Raw genomic sequence first — 18,582 nt, 5'->3', positions numbered from 1 at the left:
ACTTGCTTTGGAAATTTCTCATGTCAAATCTGAGGTGGTTATGATATATGACACGAACAACATACAGTGTGAACTCAAATCTACCAAATACATCTATGTTTGATGTACCGTGTCCTGTATTAGAGGAAACATTTCTGACGTTGATGCATACATTAGTGCAGCAATGATGTCATCTTCTGTTAAAATTAGAACGGCATAACGTATTCTATGATACATCCGGGAGTAGATCCCTCACGACGTATTTGCCAGATTGTGATCCACGGAAACATTAACGGCAATGTGTTTGTTTGATCTTTGAACTTGAAACTTTGCATTGACCTGAAGCATAACGAACGGTTCAAACGTGACAGGTTGATTCTAAGAGTTGTTTTGCCATTGATTATTCAAATTGAATGTTAGAAATTTCTTCACATCGCGTGAGATTTAGTTTTTTGCCAATACATCTTGTTTTTGTTGGTAGATATACACCTCTTACTATTTCGCGAATTATTTCTTATCTTGTTTGTTTTCTTTACATTGCTCAAGTGAAAAAACCTAACATTTATTACAATTTTTTTAGGCTCTTAGGAAAAATTGAAAATACAACTATTTTATGACCAACATTTTATTATCAATAAATCTAAATTGTTGTCACAACTCCTGTGCGAAATCGAATTGAGTTAGATATATATAGTTACAAATCAGGTTGAAATTACCATAAAAGCGTCCGTCTGGGACAAACGATGCTAACATTATATCAAAAGATCTATTTTTTAAAAGCGTACATTAGGGATACAGGCGATAATTATTTTCTTACTATATTGATTCTGATGTGCTGAATGTCGGCACATGAGAGAGAGAGAGAGAGAGAGAGAGAGAGAGAGAGAGAGAGAGAGAGAGAGAGAGAGAGAGAGAGAGAGAGAGAGAGAGAGAGAGAGAGAGAGAGAGAGAGAGAGAGAGAGAGAGAGAGAGAGAGAGAGAGAGAGAGAGAGAGAGAGAGAGAGAGAGAGAGAGAGAGAGAGAGAGAACAGAACAAACAAACCAAAAACATTGATTTCCCTGCAATGTGACATTCCTGATCAAATATAATGCGAAAATGCAGTTAATATAATGGCTTTCTACCAGTTGACACAGTTAGCACCTCGAATTAACTTCGAGACCTATTATCTCAGTATTCGTGACGAACAACTTTGCTTAATACCTCAATCTGTGGGTATATAACAATAGAGAGATAGAGTTCAAATAAAAAAAGTCTTGTGTCCTTATAATTAGGCCATATTTCTATTTGTCATTGTACTCAACAGATTTTCACTAAATACATTGATATTAATTTATACAATCGTCAAATAGAAACATGAAACGTAGTATAAGATTTTTCACAGGTTAATTTGCTAATCTACTCTAAGGATGTCGGTGTGCGCGCGTACAAGATAAACGCTAGCCCATCCCCATATAATCACAACCAGCTAAGTGTAATGCCCACGCTAACCTTTTGTGTGTGAGGATGGAACGAAGTTAGGCTATTAAAAGGAAAGTAATTCCGATGACACCCTTTCTCATATTATATAATATTTTGAATAAACAGCGCTCTTTTTATTCCTATATCGGTTGTTTTAATGTTAGACTATTCTCGATGAGTTATGATGATAAAGTATGGTTGTACTGACAGCCGCCTTTTACAAATCGTTCTTGTTTTGTGATACATCGCCGAGAAATGGCATCTTAATAGATAGTTTAAGTGGTTACGTCCGTCGGTTTCATTCATTTTTATTTGTTTTCATTCTGTTATTTGAATAGAAGTTGTCAAAATATTGATCAATAATAGCATGTATATAGAGAATGACCGTAAGCTGAGGGCCGCTTTAGTTAATGCTATGTTTATCATGACCCGATCTCAACCCTATATTTCTTCAATCTAGAGAAAAAATCTACACCCTCTACGGCAACATTAGAATAAAATCACACCACCACTGACTGTATACAACTTCAGACATCAGACCATGGACGAATGGAACCTGTTACAAGTGGGGAAAATAAATACTGAATTGGATTAATAACACTGGGACAACCTATTCGAAGTACTTGTACTACACACAATGGTTTGATTATTAGAACAGTGTTATGGGCACTTTACATTCACAAACAAATTTTCAGTTCCCCTGGCATTTCATGTACACATAAAGAGGCAATAAAACTGTAATACAAGTCTCTGCTGTTTCATGTACACATACACTTTTTCGTACACTTTGTAATAAAAAGTTTTAACCGACCGACCGACTCATATATTAAAACGAAAAACTTCAGTTCACGATTGCATTCAAAGACTGTGTTTCAAGCTAATTGTATAGGACCCGAGCAAGGACATTCACGTTTTCGTGCCCCTGACGTTTTAGTGTATCTATTTTTCCACTAGCAAAATGTCATACTAGATCTGTATATCCCGTTTAACATTCCATAACATATTGTTAGGATATATGAACAACTTGTCACAAAGAGATCGTGGTATACGTATGTAATGAGAGGCAATAATAATGCCACACATTTACAAACATCGTATAGGGTGTCGTAAAAGGGAATAATTCATTCAAAGGACACAACATGTTAATGAAAGAAATAACATATTAAGACCTATTGTAAAGTGTACTGCTGCTGTGCATGGTGAAACGATCTTCCGGGGTCAGACATATTTTGGGGAACAACCCCCCTCATGAAGGACGCCCTCAGTGGACGACATGTCATGACAGTCCAGAGCACCAAACCATGAACTATCAAATCAAAGACAAACATGTCTACGATCACATCGAACAGTGATACAGTTAAAAACAACCAACCACCAGTCATAAAACTAAGCAATCTGTGATTAAGGTTCCCCTGCTCTCAAACATGTATCAGTTATGATTTAGATTGGTATGAAAGTTATTATAGTTGAAGTAACAGCATGTCATTATTGTATCATATTGGAACCATCCGTAGACAGCTGACATTCTCTTCAGTGTTAAATGTGGTATTATCAGATATACTCGTAATTCAAACTGTCGAATGTTTGAAAAATGCTTGTATCTGCGCGTTCCATTAACTAATTCGATATTCACTCATTTGTTATCATTTGCGTTAAATGTGTTTCACATGGACACTGATGGGTGAACCTCCGTCCACAGTGATTAATGAATTCATATAACAACGGCAATGTCCCTAGGCCTATGCATTATCCCAAATCAACTATTTTATTACTATATTCTAGTGAAAAAAGAAAGTAGTCAAGGTGTACTCGAAGACGATAAATGTATTTTCTTAAACTTGAAAGAGGTTGTGTAATCCCCATCAAGGTTGTTCGATAACAACATTTGTCTTATCTTTGGGGGAATAAACCATTAATATTACTTCGAAACTAATATTACAAGGCAAACATTGTGGCAATGGAGGAGTCCCCCGGTCCTCCTTCATAATGACGTCATTACACATATAACACGATATGAACGCTTTAGTAACGTTTTCACAAAATGCTTATTACGCTTGTTGTGGTCTCCTAATGTGAAATTGTAAGAGGCATTGCGTCAACAGAATGCAAATGACATTACAGTAGCTATCTGTTTCATCCACTTCATTTATTTTCATTCAGGACATTATTGCTTGCATGTTGTAAGGTAAGGAGATACGGAAGTATGGTAAAAATGAATCTTGTTAAAAACAACAACTTATATTCAGTATGTAGGTATATGTTCCAAAGAGTGTATGTATATGACGTGCATCATTGTCAATTGAGTGAGAGTGAATATACTACCCATCTGTCTGTCTGTCTGTCTGTCTGTCTGTCTGTCTGTCTGTCTGTCTGTCTGTCTGTCTGTCTGTCTGTCTGTCTGTCTGTCGTCTGGTCTATCTTGTCGCTGTTACTATGTATCCCTATATATCTGTTTTTGTGCGACTCTATGTCTGTCGTTGCCTCAGTTTGTTTTTCTTTGTCTCCCGCCGGCCCTCCCTCCCTCTCTCCCCCCATGTCTGTCTGTCTGTCTGTCTGTCTGTCTGTCTGTCTGCCTGCATGTCCGTCCGTCCGTCTGTCTGTCTGTCTGTCTGTCTGTCTGTCTGCCTGCCTGCCTGCATGTCCGTGCGTCCGTCCGTCCGTCCGTCCATCTGTCTGTCTGTCTGTCTGTCTGTCTGTCTGTCTGTCTGTCTGTCTGTCTGTCTGTCGTCTGGTCTATCTTGTCGCTGTTACTATGTATCCCTATATATCTGTTATGGTGCGACTCTATGTCTGTCGTTGCCTCAGTTTGTTTTTCTTTGTCTCCCGCCCTCCCTCCCTCCATCCCTCCCATGTCTGTCTGTCTGTCTGTCTGTCTGTCTGTCTGTCTGTCTGTCTGTCTGTCTGTCCGTCCGTCCGTCCGTCCGTCCGTCCGTCCGTCCGTCCGTCCGTCCGTCTGTCTGTCTGTCTGTCTGTCTAGACAAATCTACTTGGATATGTGCGTGTCTCTGCGTATAAATCTGGCCTTGAGTGTAAATTGCACTTTGATAAAGCACAAAATCAAGAATACGTTGATTCATCATGCATTATGTGTTCTGTATATGTTAATTATATGAGATTATTGGTTATTGAATAGACAAGATGACCGGATATCTTTCTGAGACGACTCACAATGACAAACATAACCGAGTTTGGCATTGACGCAAGATGACACAGCCGGTTCCAATAAATAGGTCCAACATGAATTATGTTGAACACTCATCTGTGCAGATAAATTATAGTTCCCAACAAATGATATTTTGAAAATATATTAAAACTGAGCTTGCTATTTATACGTTGAACAGCTTTCGGAAATTGACAGATCAGTGTGACTATTTTACTTTATGAAGAAATATCTACTGGGAACATTTACTTATTACTTGACTTTTTTTTGTCATGGCTGATAAATATAACCCTACTTCCTATACATTTAACTAGCACAATATTTAAAAGCTAGACGTAAAACTATAAATTATCAAAAATACCAATTTTCACATAACAATATGTATTTTGTTATTGGCAGAATTTGTCCATAGGGAAGACATTACTTTGCCAATTCCCTTTCTTATCACATTTTCCCATAAGGAGATGATATTAAAGACATCATCTTTTTACCGTAATAAATATTTTATTAGGGTTATCAATACATGTGTTGTACTTTCATCCAGTAAATCATAGGTTCTGTTGACAGATCACTGCGCATGACAAAGACATACGAGAACAAATTTTTAGTTCAACCTAACAATTCTTCTCTCTTCGTATCTTGGATTTACGTTTATATCTTTATTTGAAAAGGAAACGTTTTACTTGAAAAAAAGAGGTGTCTTTGTTTGAAAAAGAGGCGCTTACTTCATGACGAAGTCGAAGACGCTCATCTATTAGAAAGCCTGGCTGCCATTGGTTGTCAATGCCATGGAAAAATCGATGTTCTGTAAAGATATTTTATTGTTGTATGTAGAGTGGTTAGTAGGAGAATAAATTGATGGTTATCATAGGGAATGGCAATATCCATGTCTGTGGTCAGCAGCTAAGGTAGGCAGGGGTGGGTGGGTGGCGAGGATGGTGGTGGTAGTGTTGGTTGGGTTGAGGGGTGGGGGTGGGGGGGGGGTGTTACACCTAAAACCCGGTGCCCAGTCACTGTTCAAATAGTGTATTAGTTTATTGCATTTCAAGGTGTGTTACAAAATGCAAGATATCCATATCTTCTAGTGAAAGTAAGATCAACATACCTACTTCGGAGAAAATAGTTTCTTTAAAAGCCGTTAGTGAAACATGAAGTTAGCAACCATTACTGGTAACATCATAACCTTTACCCTTTTCAGATATTTACAGATAATGCCAATGTTCACCATAGTGCTACAGTAAATGATAAAGGTATTATTGATATGGTACATATATAAGATAAATATTATTACACCAGCAATGTAAACGATAACACTGACACAATTCCTCGATGTTTTCTTTGAGACAGCTCCGTCTACGGAAAGGACAATGAATATGGGTGTACCGAGGCTTTTTAATATTTATTATGTGGTTATAATGATTTATCATGCAGTGGGGTAAAATTACATAAAATAAATTAAAGATACATCAGACAGATACAAATCAAATAAACTTATAGATACAATTAAAGATAAAGTACAAAAACACACCCACAAAACCAGAAACAAAACATAAAACAACATCAACAAACTGGAAATAAGCTTAAAGTACAATATTAAGAATAGTTGCGATAAAGCATTCGTTCGACTGACTACAGTATTTGCGATGGTGGATGCCTGTATCTGAAGGATTGAGAGTGGACTTTTGGAATGTGGAATTTGTCATTGTGTTGTGTTGTGTTGTGTTGTGTTGTGTTGTGTTGTGTTGTGTGGTGTGGTGTGATGTCGTCTCGTCTCGTCCCGTGTTGTGTTGTGTTGTGTTGTGTTTTGTTGTGTTGTGTTGTGTTGTGTTGCGTTGCGTTGCGTTGCGTTGCGTTGCGTTGTGTTGCGTTGCGTTGTGTTGTGTTGTGTTGTGTTGTGTTGTGTTGTGTTGTGTTGTGTTGTGTTGTGTTGTGTTGTTGAACGGTATCAGTAGTTGTTATAAGTTCGGGTCAGAAAGGTTTGATGGTACTTTGTTAGTAAATTAACTCACTGTTTGGCAATTGCAAGGGATTGAAATTGTGGTTGTGGCACTCTTGGGTGGTTGGCCAATCAAGAGCGATTTTGGCAGAAGTAACTTGTTCAGATTGTTTTGGAACGCGTATTGGATGTGGGCAGCGAGATTAATTGTACGTTGTAAACTGTACAAACTGAAGTATAACTGGAGTATCATATTTTTATCCGACAGCCAACAATACATTAACCAGATGTAAACTGAGCGCCTCCGTAAGGGAACCACCAATTATTAAGATTAAACTTTAAAAAAAACTATGGTAACGTATAAACAAATTTGTGTTGCTGAGGAGAACTATGAACTGACACCATGATAATTTTTATTTCTGAACGATGTGTACGTGTGAACCATGGTTAACCTCAAATGAATCTTTGAAGAGCATGACGTGAACTGTAAGTTCACGTAATGTGTTCGATCCAGTAACGAAGCTGAAAAAAAAGGTTTCAGTTTGAGTGAGATGAAATGGTGACATGGGTCCAGCGATGTGGTGTATTTATTTATCGCTTCGGCCAGGAAGGAAGATGCTTCATCGGAATGGCCGTGCTATTGATGGAGACCTTTTATAATCAAGTCTATTAATAAGTAACCAATCACGTGTATAAGTAATGATAATATTTCGTAGTTTCTAAACTCTCCAAGACGGCACACGAAAGTGGTGAAACGTTTTGCATACGGTGTGTTATATTCAAATTTGACAAGTAAGGCGTAATTTAGCTGAAAACCCACTCAACTTTGCAATTCAGATGTGGATCGCTTCTATTTGCGTGTACATTGTAGGAATTGTAGGATTTGGTTCACGCCGAATTCAATGTCACAAACACAGAAGAAGAAGCCCGAAAATCACAGCAAACGCTACCTACAATATAATACAGTCGACATGTTCAAATCATGGACGCCATCTTGCCATATTACACTTCATGCATACGCATTTGTCTTCATTGCATTCTCTCACGGAATTGAACTTCGTAAAGGTATAACTCAATTGAAATGTAGACACTAGAGCCAAAGGGAAGATCTAAAAAATATATAGTATTTGTATACTCACCAAACGTTTCGGATTTGGTCTGCTCGACCCGCTAATTTGGGCAGGTGATTCATATTGTCTTAACAGTTTAAAGTACATGAACAAATGTATTTTCTTATGTTTGATGAATATACTAATTTTTATTGAAATTGTAGTATGGAGTCTTAAGATATTGCTTAATTATTTGATTTCATTAATATGCAAATTTTTCTAATTAAACATTAACCGATCTGGCTCAAAACCTAATTAGGACTAGCTATTACCCTAAAGATTATATATTCCAAATTTCATTACAATTGAGCCAGCCGAATTTTAGAAAATGATGACACAGACACACAGACACAGACAGACAGACAGACAGACAGACAGACAGACAGACGGACGGACAGACAGACACACAGACAGACATTCCTATTTTAATACCTCCCGTACCCTTACGGGAGGTAAAAATGGTTAAAATGCCAATAGACACTGCACGTCTTATTTTAATTGTACCTATCCATAGTAGAGCAACATGTTGATTGCATTGGGACGCTACATTTTGGGTGCGGACCAAGAAATCAATTTCATGGGATTACTTTACCATGGTATATGTGTATAGCATATTAAATTATACATTTATTTACCCACAGGTGATTCAACGCTGTTCGCATGGTTCAGGGTGTACGGTATTATGAGTAAGTTACAATTTCTAACACACAAGTTTAAAAAAAAAACGTTTTAGTTGCAGCTTTAATGTGACATTGCAGTTTGAATAAACAGTGTCATAATAGTCCAGGAATGAAAAAAAAACCTGTAGCTGTGAAACTTTTCTAAACTTGCTGACTATCAGGGGAGTGGTATCATGCCTCAATAAAATAAAGGAACATGAATGATTACATACGTCGCTTCTACCAGAGTTCTGATAGATACCAGCTCCATAGTAATGATAAGTGATAGTGAATGAAGTTAACACATTTCATGTCTTTTAACATCTAAGTGTTTATTAAACACAGGTAATTTACAAGGTATTCTTCCCCTGTAACGGTAAGATGAAAATCGGGTCAACATCACCTAATTTGAATATGTTACTCTCACTTTTGTTTGAAAGAACTTGAAACTGCTATATTGCATATTACGCGTGTACGTTACTTATATAACATATATAACATCACCAATGACAAAAGCTACCAACAGGACATCCATGATCGAGAGTAATTTTGAAGGAAAAACACAGGATAAGTTTGTAAAAGAATGAGATATCTGATACAAAACGTTCATTTGTGATGACGAAGTAATGGAGAAAAGGGATAAATTCGTCGTAAACTGTACTTAGGCATTAAGCCTATACTTCGACAAGTCCTCGGTATATCTATGACGAAAAGTAAGCGATAAAGATATGCATGATTGCAGCCGATTTCGTACGCAATTTGTATTTATAATTTATATCAAATAAAGAGCTCACAAAATAAATTGACACAAGAGAATTATGTCGCTAGTGAAGGACGTCTGAAAAGTTCACTGAGAGGACAAGAGCTGATATTTAAGCTTTAGAAAATATCAAGGACCACAGGAAATCCATACGTGTACTAAGTCACCAAGTGTGGGCGAAATCAGCTTATGTATGGGACTTGTAAGGGCAGAGCCGTTGTACATCACGAACAAATGGTGGGAGAGAGAGAGAGAGAGAGAGAGAGAGAGAGAGAGAGAGAGAGAGAGAGAGAGAGAGAGAGAGAGAGAGAGAGAGAGAGAGAGAGGAGGGGGAGAGGCAGGGAGGGAGGGAAGGAGAATGCACTACATCTGGTGTAAAATATCTCTACACCTGACCTACCATGATAATGATTTTGTGACATCATAAAAGATATGTATATAGTCTAATATCATGTGATTGATGTTACTCTATGTCTCTATTAGACTGACACAGTCTCTTGGGAGATTTTCTTGTGCCATATTACCCAAATGTTCTTATTACTTTTTGGATTAGTAAAGGAAAATGTCCTCAATTATATATTTATATTTCCTTGTTACTAGTAGTCTCCCAAGGGCTCTATGTGTTCACCATACTTTAACAATCACACAGTCAGGTTATAATTTCACCAAAAAGAACACACTTGTTTGAAAAAAATATCTTATTTAAATAAAGAATGGAAAAATCCAGGTCTCCCTGAGCAAGTGTATGTTTTTATATATGAATGAACTCGCTATATGTGTTTATTTGTCACAGTGTAAAGCAACTGTATATCCATATATGTGTGGTGGCATTATTGTGATATCACTATTGCGTAAATGTGTCTGACGTCACTATGGCGATACTATATATTTGATGTATGACGTAACTATGTTTGTAATATCTGTGACGTTACTATATGTGTTTATATGTGTGACGTCACCATTTGTATGGCGTCATTATATGTGTATATGTGTGTGACGTCATTATGTGTATACAATAACAATTCTCACAATAAAGGCTATGTGGCCGGCATGGCATGATTGCTTAATAAAATTCATGAAATAGTAATCCAGCTGTAATGACGAAAACAAAATATTCGCCAAATGTATATATATATATATATATATATATATATATATATATATATATATATATATATATATATATATATATAATACCTTCAATGTCACAAAATAAACGATTTCCTGTGAGACAGTAAGTAATAAATTTGAAAAAAAGGATTAGACATTCAGACGACTTCCTCTTAATAAAGCGATGGTTTAGAATTTTAACAAACTGCACGTATTAGTTCAGAAAAAGAATCCAATCAACAAAATTCAATTATGTGTAAGTTTAAGCTTATGACGTCATAAATTCGGAAATCTTGAGTCAAAAATGAAAGTCCTTGCCTTTAATAGGAGCATGAAGTTAAAGCCTCTGGCACGGTTATTTATCTAAATTTGCCAATATTTTTGTTCCTTTTTTTTTCTCCCTGAAAATTAAAGTTGCAACTGGAACGGTTCAAAAGAACACAAAAAACCCTGTTTTTGTTGATACAATAGCCTGCTGAGAGAGAGAGAGAGAGAGAGAGAGAGAGAGAGAGAGAGAGAGAGAGAGAGAGAGAGAGAGAGAGAGAGAGAGAGAGAGAGAGAGAGAGAGAGAGAGAGAGATATTTCCCTGCAATTTGACGTTCCTGATCAAATAGATAGCGAAATCGAGTTGTAATACAGGAAACATTACACAAAAAACTGCAATTAATATAATGGCTTTCTACCAGTTCACACAGCATTTCGAATTAACTTAGGGACCTATTATCTCAGTATTCGTGACTAACAACTTTGCTTAATACCTGAATCTGTGGGTATATAACAATACATTTCTACTGTAACCAGAGTACTTCTATAAAGCTAACTGCCATTGGATATTGTCTAATGTTCAGCCACAACTATATTAAAAAAATATTATATGCCCTTGGTGCGCACTCAAGGAATATTGGTTCACACGTCTGAGCTTTAATATCAGATGCTATGGAAACGTATTTATTTACAATCATTCTTTTAATATTGCTAATAATGGTCGATAGGTTTCGTATACTATGTGCATGGTATATATATATGATGATGATGATGATGATGATGATGATTATGATTATGATGATGATGTGTGTCTTTCCTGTCTGTCTGTCTGTCTGTCTGTCTGTCTGTCTGTCTGTCTGTGAATCCTATCCGGATAGGGAAAGGGAAAGTTTTCGCTTCATTTCAATGTCTCACCCTTCATGCTATTTTTAGAAATCAAATTAATGCTTTGAGGATTTTTAATTTGATATTACCCCTTAGAACAGACACTTGTCATTTGTTTCTCGTGACATCAAAATCAAAACCAAACAGACTTCTTGCAGCAGTTTGCAAATGAACTTATCCATCTACCCTAGTCATCAAAATCTTGCCTGTATATCTACACACTTTTTACAATGTTGGTGAGTCACGATTTCTGATTCACATTTTTAATTATATCCCCAGATACATATTCATAACGCATGGTTTCAATGTTCATCACACCGGTTGCCTTCTCCACAGCAGCGTGGCTACCAAATATACAAAATCAAAGTTGTTAATATAATGAAATGCAATTAAAAGTATAAAGACCCTTGATTTATTAACATGTATTATTGGTATGACAACCGAAATGATTCTAAAAGTTAGTTATCATGGGTTTAGCTTAAGGCCTCGTTCGTCTTCACTCTTTATTTTATTAATTTCTCACCTAATTAGCTAGAAGGTCATATCCGGTGTAAATGTACGGCTAGTGATTGATTGACGTTGAAAATCACTAAAGATAATGCGTAATTTACATTGGCAAGTGCTAGACAAGGCGGAAGCTCGTTGATTAAATAGCCTACGTCAGCAGCCATTGATGACGCGGCTTATAATGAAAGTTCCCAAGTGAGGATATCAAGTATGGTGTGTGCGAACACATAGGACTGTGTAAAAGGTACTGGTGATTAAAATCTCTATTGACACATTCATAAATATGAAGCGATAAACTCGCACTTTTACCCACCGGCAAGTTAATTGTATTATCTGCTGCTTTCACGAGGTATTGAGCAACAGCGATTAAGCAAATTGATCCTCAATTCTCAAAGTTTAGGGCTTTAAGTGACTCACAAGCGATTCCCTCCATCTGCTCACTCTTTATGCAAGTTTAAAAGTTAACACGTATTTTGTATTTTTTGTTGGGGGGCATTGTCAGTTTTAAGAAAAGAGCTTAAAGCTTCTTATCTTATCAAAATGTATGTGGAAAAAAAACACTAACAAAGCTCGCTGGGCGGAAATTGTACCGGTACTAAATAGAAGTTAATGATGCTGATTCAAGTGGAAGCCTCTTTATTTGGTGGTGGGGGTGGGGGGGGGGGTGGTGGTGGTAAAATATTGAGTTTAATTGTCCTCTCAGTGTTACATTGGTCTTGACCTTCTTTTCCTTTAAGTGTGTCCAAGACTCGACTTTCAATGAAATAAGCATGCATCTTGTCTTCGGCCTGTATGACTTATTCCAAGCTTAGCGCCAACTTTTCTCAGGTATAAACAGTTTTGTTCGTTTCTAACACTAATATTCGAAAATGGGTTGTTCATTCGAGTCTGAAAGAAGGTCTTACCATTTGTTAGCGATATGTAACTTCATAACCAATAATAAATAACATATTCACATGACATGACATGAAATGACATCGCATAAGGTAACGCAACGCAATGCAGCATAATGCACGTCAACAAAACACAACACAACACAACACAACACAGCACAGCATAGCACAGCACAGCACAGCATAGCATAAAGCAGTGTTGAATGACCCAATTACAGACATTTACTAAATGTAGTCAAATATTTGAGACAAGGTCAGTATCTAACAAGACAACTCTTCTCTGATAATGTGATTGTAAACACTTGAATTGCGTTACCATTAAAACAACTTCAGAATCCATTCATGAAATAAGCACTTGACCCTAACGATTGATAGGTTTATGGTGTCAGAGATAGGGCTGGATGATCACATACCTATGCACGGATTGACGGACTATCATACCTACATCATCTCCAGATGTTACCCGTTTGTGGAAAAATAGTGAGCTAGTACTAGTGTAGCCTAATTCAAGTCTTGCCAAGAGTGTTTCAAGACACCGACGCAAAATACATACAATAAAATACCACAATTATTCTTAAAACGTTTATGATTTTATTGAGAAATACAGGACGCAAAAATATATGGTGCAACATGTTGTGTTTCCAGAATCTTTTTTTTCTGATCAATGAGATGTTAATCAATGCATCAGTGCAATTCTGTTGTTGTTGTGTTGTGTTGTGTTGTGTTGTGTTGTGTTGTGTTGTGTCTCCACTGAAAACTATCTATAACATGCAGATTACCTTGGCAATCATCAATCAATCTTTATACAGGTTCTACACATCAGTTTATTAACAACTTTAGGTTTGTCACCAAAATACTCCACATATGATAAACTTCTTGGCATATTTTTTCAAAGACAAGCACTACACTGATATCAGTTTATTACCTACTAACTATTATTTGAGATATGCTGAAGTAATTCAGCATATCTCAAATATTTCTCTCTTTTTTTTAATTCTCTATGGTCGAATCTTGCGTTGGGCTGATTTCCCTGTACTCCTGAAATACATTAACTGTAATGCCTTACAAACTTTATTATTCTCCTTAGCAATTTGATTAAACGTGATATGATACTACTAACAAAACGAGAAAGTACAGATGAATTTGACCTTCATGCTAATTAAGTTGATTATAGTGGGACATACAGATTAGGGCGCGTTCGAATGTAATTGTTACTTCTGCCACAGTAGACGTTGAATGAAATATGGAAAGGATCAACACAATTATTACTTATCATATTGCAAGCAGGAAAGCTACAATAATTCCAAATAAAAATGCTGAATATTCTAGAAATAAAAATTAAGGTCGGTCATATTTTACAATAGAATCAAGTCAGTATACAGGCTAATACGAATTTAATGACGTATAACAATATACACGCGTACAAATGACGCAAATAGCAAAATCATTGACGTCATCAACGAAAATAACATAGTGAAGTGCTAGTACTAGTTAATCAAGAATTATATATAAAAGATGTCACTTAAATCTCAGTATAGATTGTCAAGACATATTGAACAAAGTGACAAAACTTCCCAAAACCGTTAATGTTATCAATGAAAAGTGCTAATAGAAATGCTAATTGCTTACCAAGTTATACAGTGTCACATAATAGGACGATATTATTAAGAAATTCGGTACATGATATCTCGAAATTGAGATATTTAAATCCTGTCATGTGTTACATCAGAGTTGTGATATTATAAAGTAAATAGTTGCAGTCGAAAATTTTACTTTACTCTGTCCTTACAATATGAGGATTACTTATTCATCAAGAAAAATATATCGACATCGCATATTGTAAATTTTAAAGCCAACGGTCATTGCCGGATTTAATATCAAATTATTTGGAATAAATATAGGTTGGTACCATGACGGAGGAGGGAATCTTTTGTTAAATGTACGGCACCTCCAAGAAAAGTGCCTGTGGCCTACTTTCGTTTAACCAAAGAAAATTCTATGAACAACATTAGCAATCATTTCGTTAGGTGATTATTGAGAATGTGTTAGGCTTATTGCGACTGCTCGAATAAACCTGAATAATGCGTTTACACCAGAAACGCACTTCGACAAAAAGCACTTGACAAAAAACAGCGTAACAGATATTTATACATATATATTTTCATTTTATTCGGCTTCGTTCATGATTAGAACGGGGATATTGAGGCCTTTCATTGATTGTTTCTTTAAAGCCCTTCAATAACTTTAACTAGCGTTTTATGTACTCTTACAGGACTAACTAAAACATCTAATTCCTCTAATGGCCAATATATAAGTTTATCGACCCTCGTTCGCCTAAAAGTGACACCTACGCATTGGACAACACAAATTAAAATACTTCCTCTGACAACCAGGCGGAAGTGAGTCCTTAGTTAGCGTGACTCAAACAAAGAACGCTCCAACAAATCAACGGGATAGATATATTGGCAATATGCCCACGTTTTTTCACACCCCTGAAATTGACATCTTTAGAAAGTAGAATGGATCTGTTGCATCAATCGTGAAATTACATTTCTTATGCGGCTGTTCCAGAAAGTTTACAGATAAGGGCGATATGAGAATACATGTATGTGATGAAGATTTCTGAAAGAATCTGGGATGCTGTTCCAGAAAGATTACAAATAAGGGCAATATGAGAATACATGTATGTGATGAAGATTTCTGAAAGAATCTGGGATGCTGTTCCAGAAAGATTACAAATAAGGGCAATATGAGAATACATGTATGTGATGGAGATTTCTGAAAGAATCTGGGATGTTATTCCAGAAAATTTACAGATAAGGGCAATATGAGAATACATGTATGTGATGGAAATTTCTGAAAGAATCTGGGATGCTGTTCCAGAAAGTTTACAGATAAGGGCAATATGAGAATACATGTATGTGATAGAAATTTCTGAAAGAATCTGGATGAGACTCGGAAATTATAGAACAACATACATTGACCGTCAGTTACCTTTCTTTTAGTAATATCTGTTATCAGTTTAGTCATGTTGTAAGGACCCTTATTATGAGTTGAGATCCAAGAATCTCAAAGAACTCTGATCTATTGAGATCAATAGTAAAAATAATATGCAGGATTCACACCCGTATAACGACGTGGATATTTCTATTGTCATGTTTTAAAATAAATTGTTCATATGCCTTATATTAGGATTTCGTGTGAACTACATGCATATTTACTTTCAGTATTCAAGGATTTTGTAACATATTTGTGATTTGACATATTACCAAAAAAGGTAAATTGTAATAAAATACAATACCTGTAGTGATGCTATTGATGTTAGAAAGAAAGATGTATATATATATATATATATATATATATATATATATATATATATATATATATATATACATACAGATAGATAGATATATACAATTGAACGAACAAAGACATGAATACAGACAAAATTAAATGAATGAACAGACGAATAAATGAGTGAGTGAGTGAGTGGATGGATGGATGGATAAATAGATGAATAAAATAAAAAAATTGTAAACAAGTAAGTGATTGAACAAGCTAATCACAATCATCATCATCGTCATCATCATCATCATCATCATCATCATCATCATCATCTCACACTCATACTCACCACCACCACCACCACCAGCAGCAGCAGCAACAACAACGACAATAACACCACCAACATAATCGACATCATCACGCCTACCCGACTACCACTACTAGTACCACCACTAGTACCAACACCGCCAATACCCCACCACAACCATCAACACCTGTTCCATCACCACCAACACCACCACCATAACAACGACAACAACAAAAAACACAACAAGCATCATAATCAGCATTATAGTTAAAATTATGAACACAAACAAATTATAAAACAACACCATTTATACCCATGCAAACAATCTTCACTTTCAGTAATGCAGTGACAGATTTGTCCTCAGTCCAATGTAGATAACTGTATACATTATATATATAGATGTAAGAGCATTTCAGAAGATATCATCAATAAAACATTAATAGCAGGGACAAAACCTTTCTACGGCATTATTGTAATAATGATGGATAATCACTGAGACATAGATTTAGGATTCGGTGGTTGAGATATTCAAACACTAACGTGGGCCAGGATCCATCAAACCAAAATATTGGTCTCTCAGGTTTTACTGCTTAAATCATAATTTATTGAAACGATGGGAGACATAATGTATAAACCATCTTATTTTAGGAATGGTGTTAATTCTTTACAAACCGTAGGGAAATCCAAGGGTCTGATGGAACCGAGGCATACAAACCAGAACTCATATTTACTTATTCTGATATTGTATTTGCCAGACATGGTGCCTTTAGTAAAACAGTTTAAATCTTGTTCTAGGTACATTTGGTTAAAATGTCAATCTAGCTCGAGACTCTAGATTTATTTTTGATAAATGTTAAATATGGTGTATGAAAATATAATGATGTCTTGGATTAAGAAGAAATGTCTGCGTAACAAAAAAGCTTAAAGAATTATCGGATTATGATATTTCATCAATATTAAATTTGTAAATTCTATGTCAATCGACGGTGTGCATGTAAGCTCTGATTAACGGCTTTCCTTAGAAATATAACAATAAATGTGTCCTTCCTTCATGTCTTTGACAACTTATCCTAATACTGGTATCTTAAATACTTAAAAAATTAACAACTTGCTGAACTACATAGGGTCTTTACATTTCATTTCATTTCATTTCGTTTCATTTCATTGCAGATTGGTAAATGCATGGTTCTATATATAGTCATACGTTCATGGAAATTTGTTAGTCATATTTTTGTCGCTTGTCAGTCAGCGCATAATCTATCTCATTAGGTCCTGTTCGTGCGATCTCTACAATAATACACTCGGCAAAATGCAAACGATGACACCAAATCGAACGACTGTAATGTCATAACGATGAGAAAACTAAACGTCGTGAAACACAAACTATATACTATCAAAAACAGTTGTGAGGTTTCCTTTAGTAAATATTTTCTTCCGCTGGTTCTATCAATATCTAAATTAGCAGAAAAGTAAACAAAAACTACACCAAACAGCTAATGACAATCGCTATGACAGTTTTCGCATAAAAGTTTATTTCCCCACATGAAATAAACCCACGCATGTAAACAAACTGGTATCAATTTTACAAAAAATCGTTTATTGCTATAAAATTCATGACTTCCTTTATGTAGGTGACATATTTTAGGTTCAGCGAACTACTGGTTTGCCAGGAATATAGCCAAATTGCTGTAAAATTAGCTAACACTTTGTAAGCGAATATTACATGATCTGATACTAATCTTCCTTACACACATTTAGGCATTCGGATTACTCAAAATTGGAAAATGTACCAGCATTAACCTTCAAACTAATTGTGTGTAGTTATATAATAGTAAGTCTTAATGTGCCTCTGGGTGTGATAGCATTGACATTAAACCCTTCGGCACTTTAATAACTATGCCCCTTGTCGGTATATATTGAGCAGCATATGTCGTATATGATTTAAGTTATTACTTGCATTTGGAACCCATAACAGAATTTACTAGCTCTCTAGTTTATTTATATGTATGTATGTATGTATGTATGTATGTATGTATGTATGTATGTATGTATGTATGTATGTATGTATGTATGTGTGTGTGTGTGTGTGTGTGTGCGTGGGAGAGGTATGCTTGCGTTAGGGCATGACACTATTCACCGTTATTGTGTCTATCATCTGTACCTCGAGCTTGAATGTGAAAGACAGTTGATGCAAAAATCCTTTGCTATATCAGATTTTAAATAGAGAAATCCACATATACATGTATACTGACGTCCTATACATACTCAC

The sequence above is a fragment of the Glandiceps talaboti genome, chromosome 20 (assembly GCF_964340395.1).
Source record: "Glandiceps talaboti chromosome 20, keGlaTala1.1, whole genome shotgun sequence".
In the NCBI taxonomy this organism is placed as follows: domain Eukaryota; kingdom Metazoa; phylum Hemichordata; class Enteropneusta; family Spengelidae; genus Glandiceps; species Glandiceps talaboti.
Note: the sequence above shows the minus strand (reverse complement) of the source record.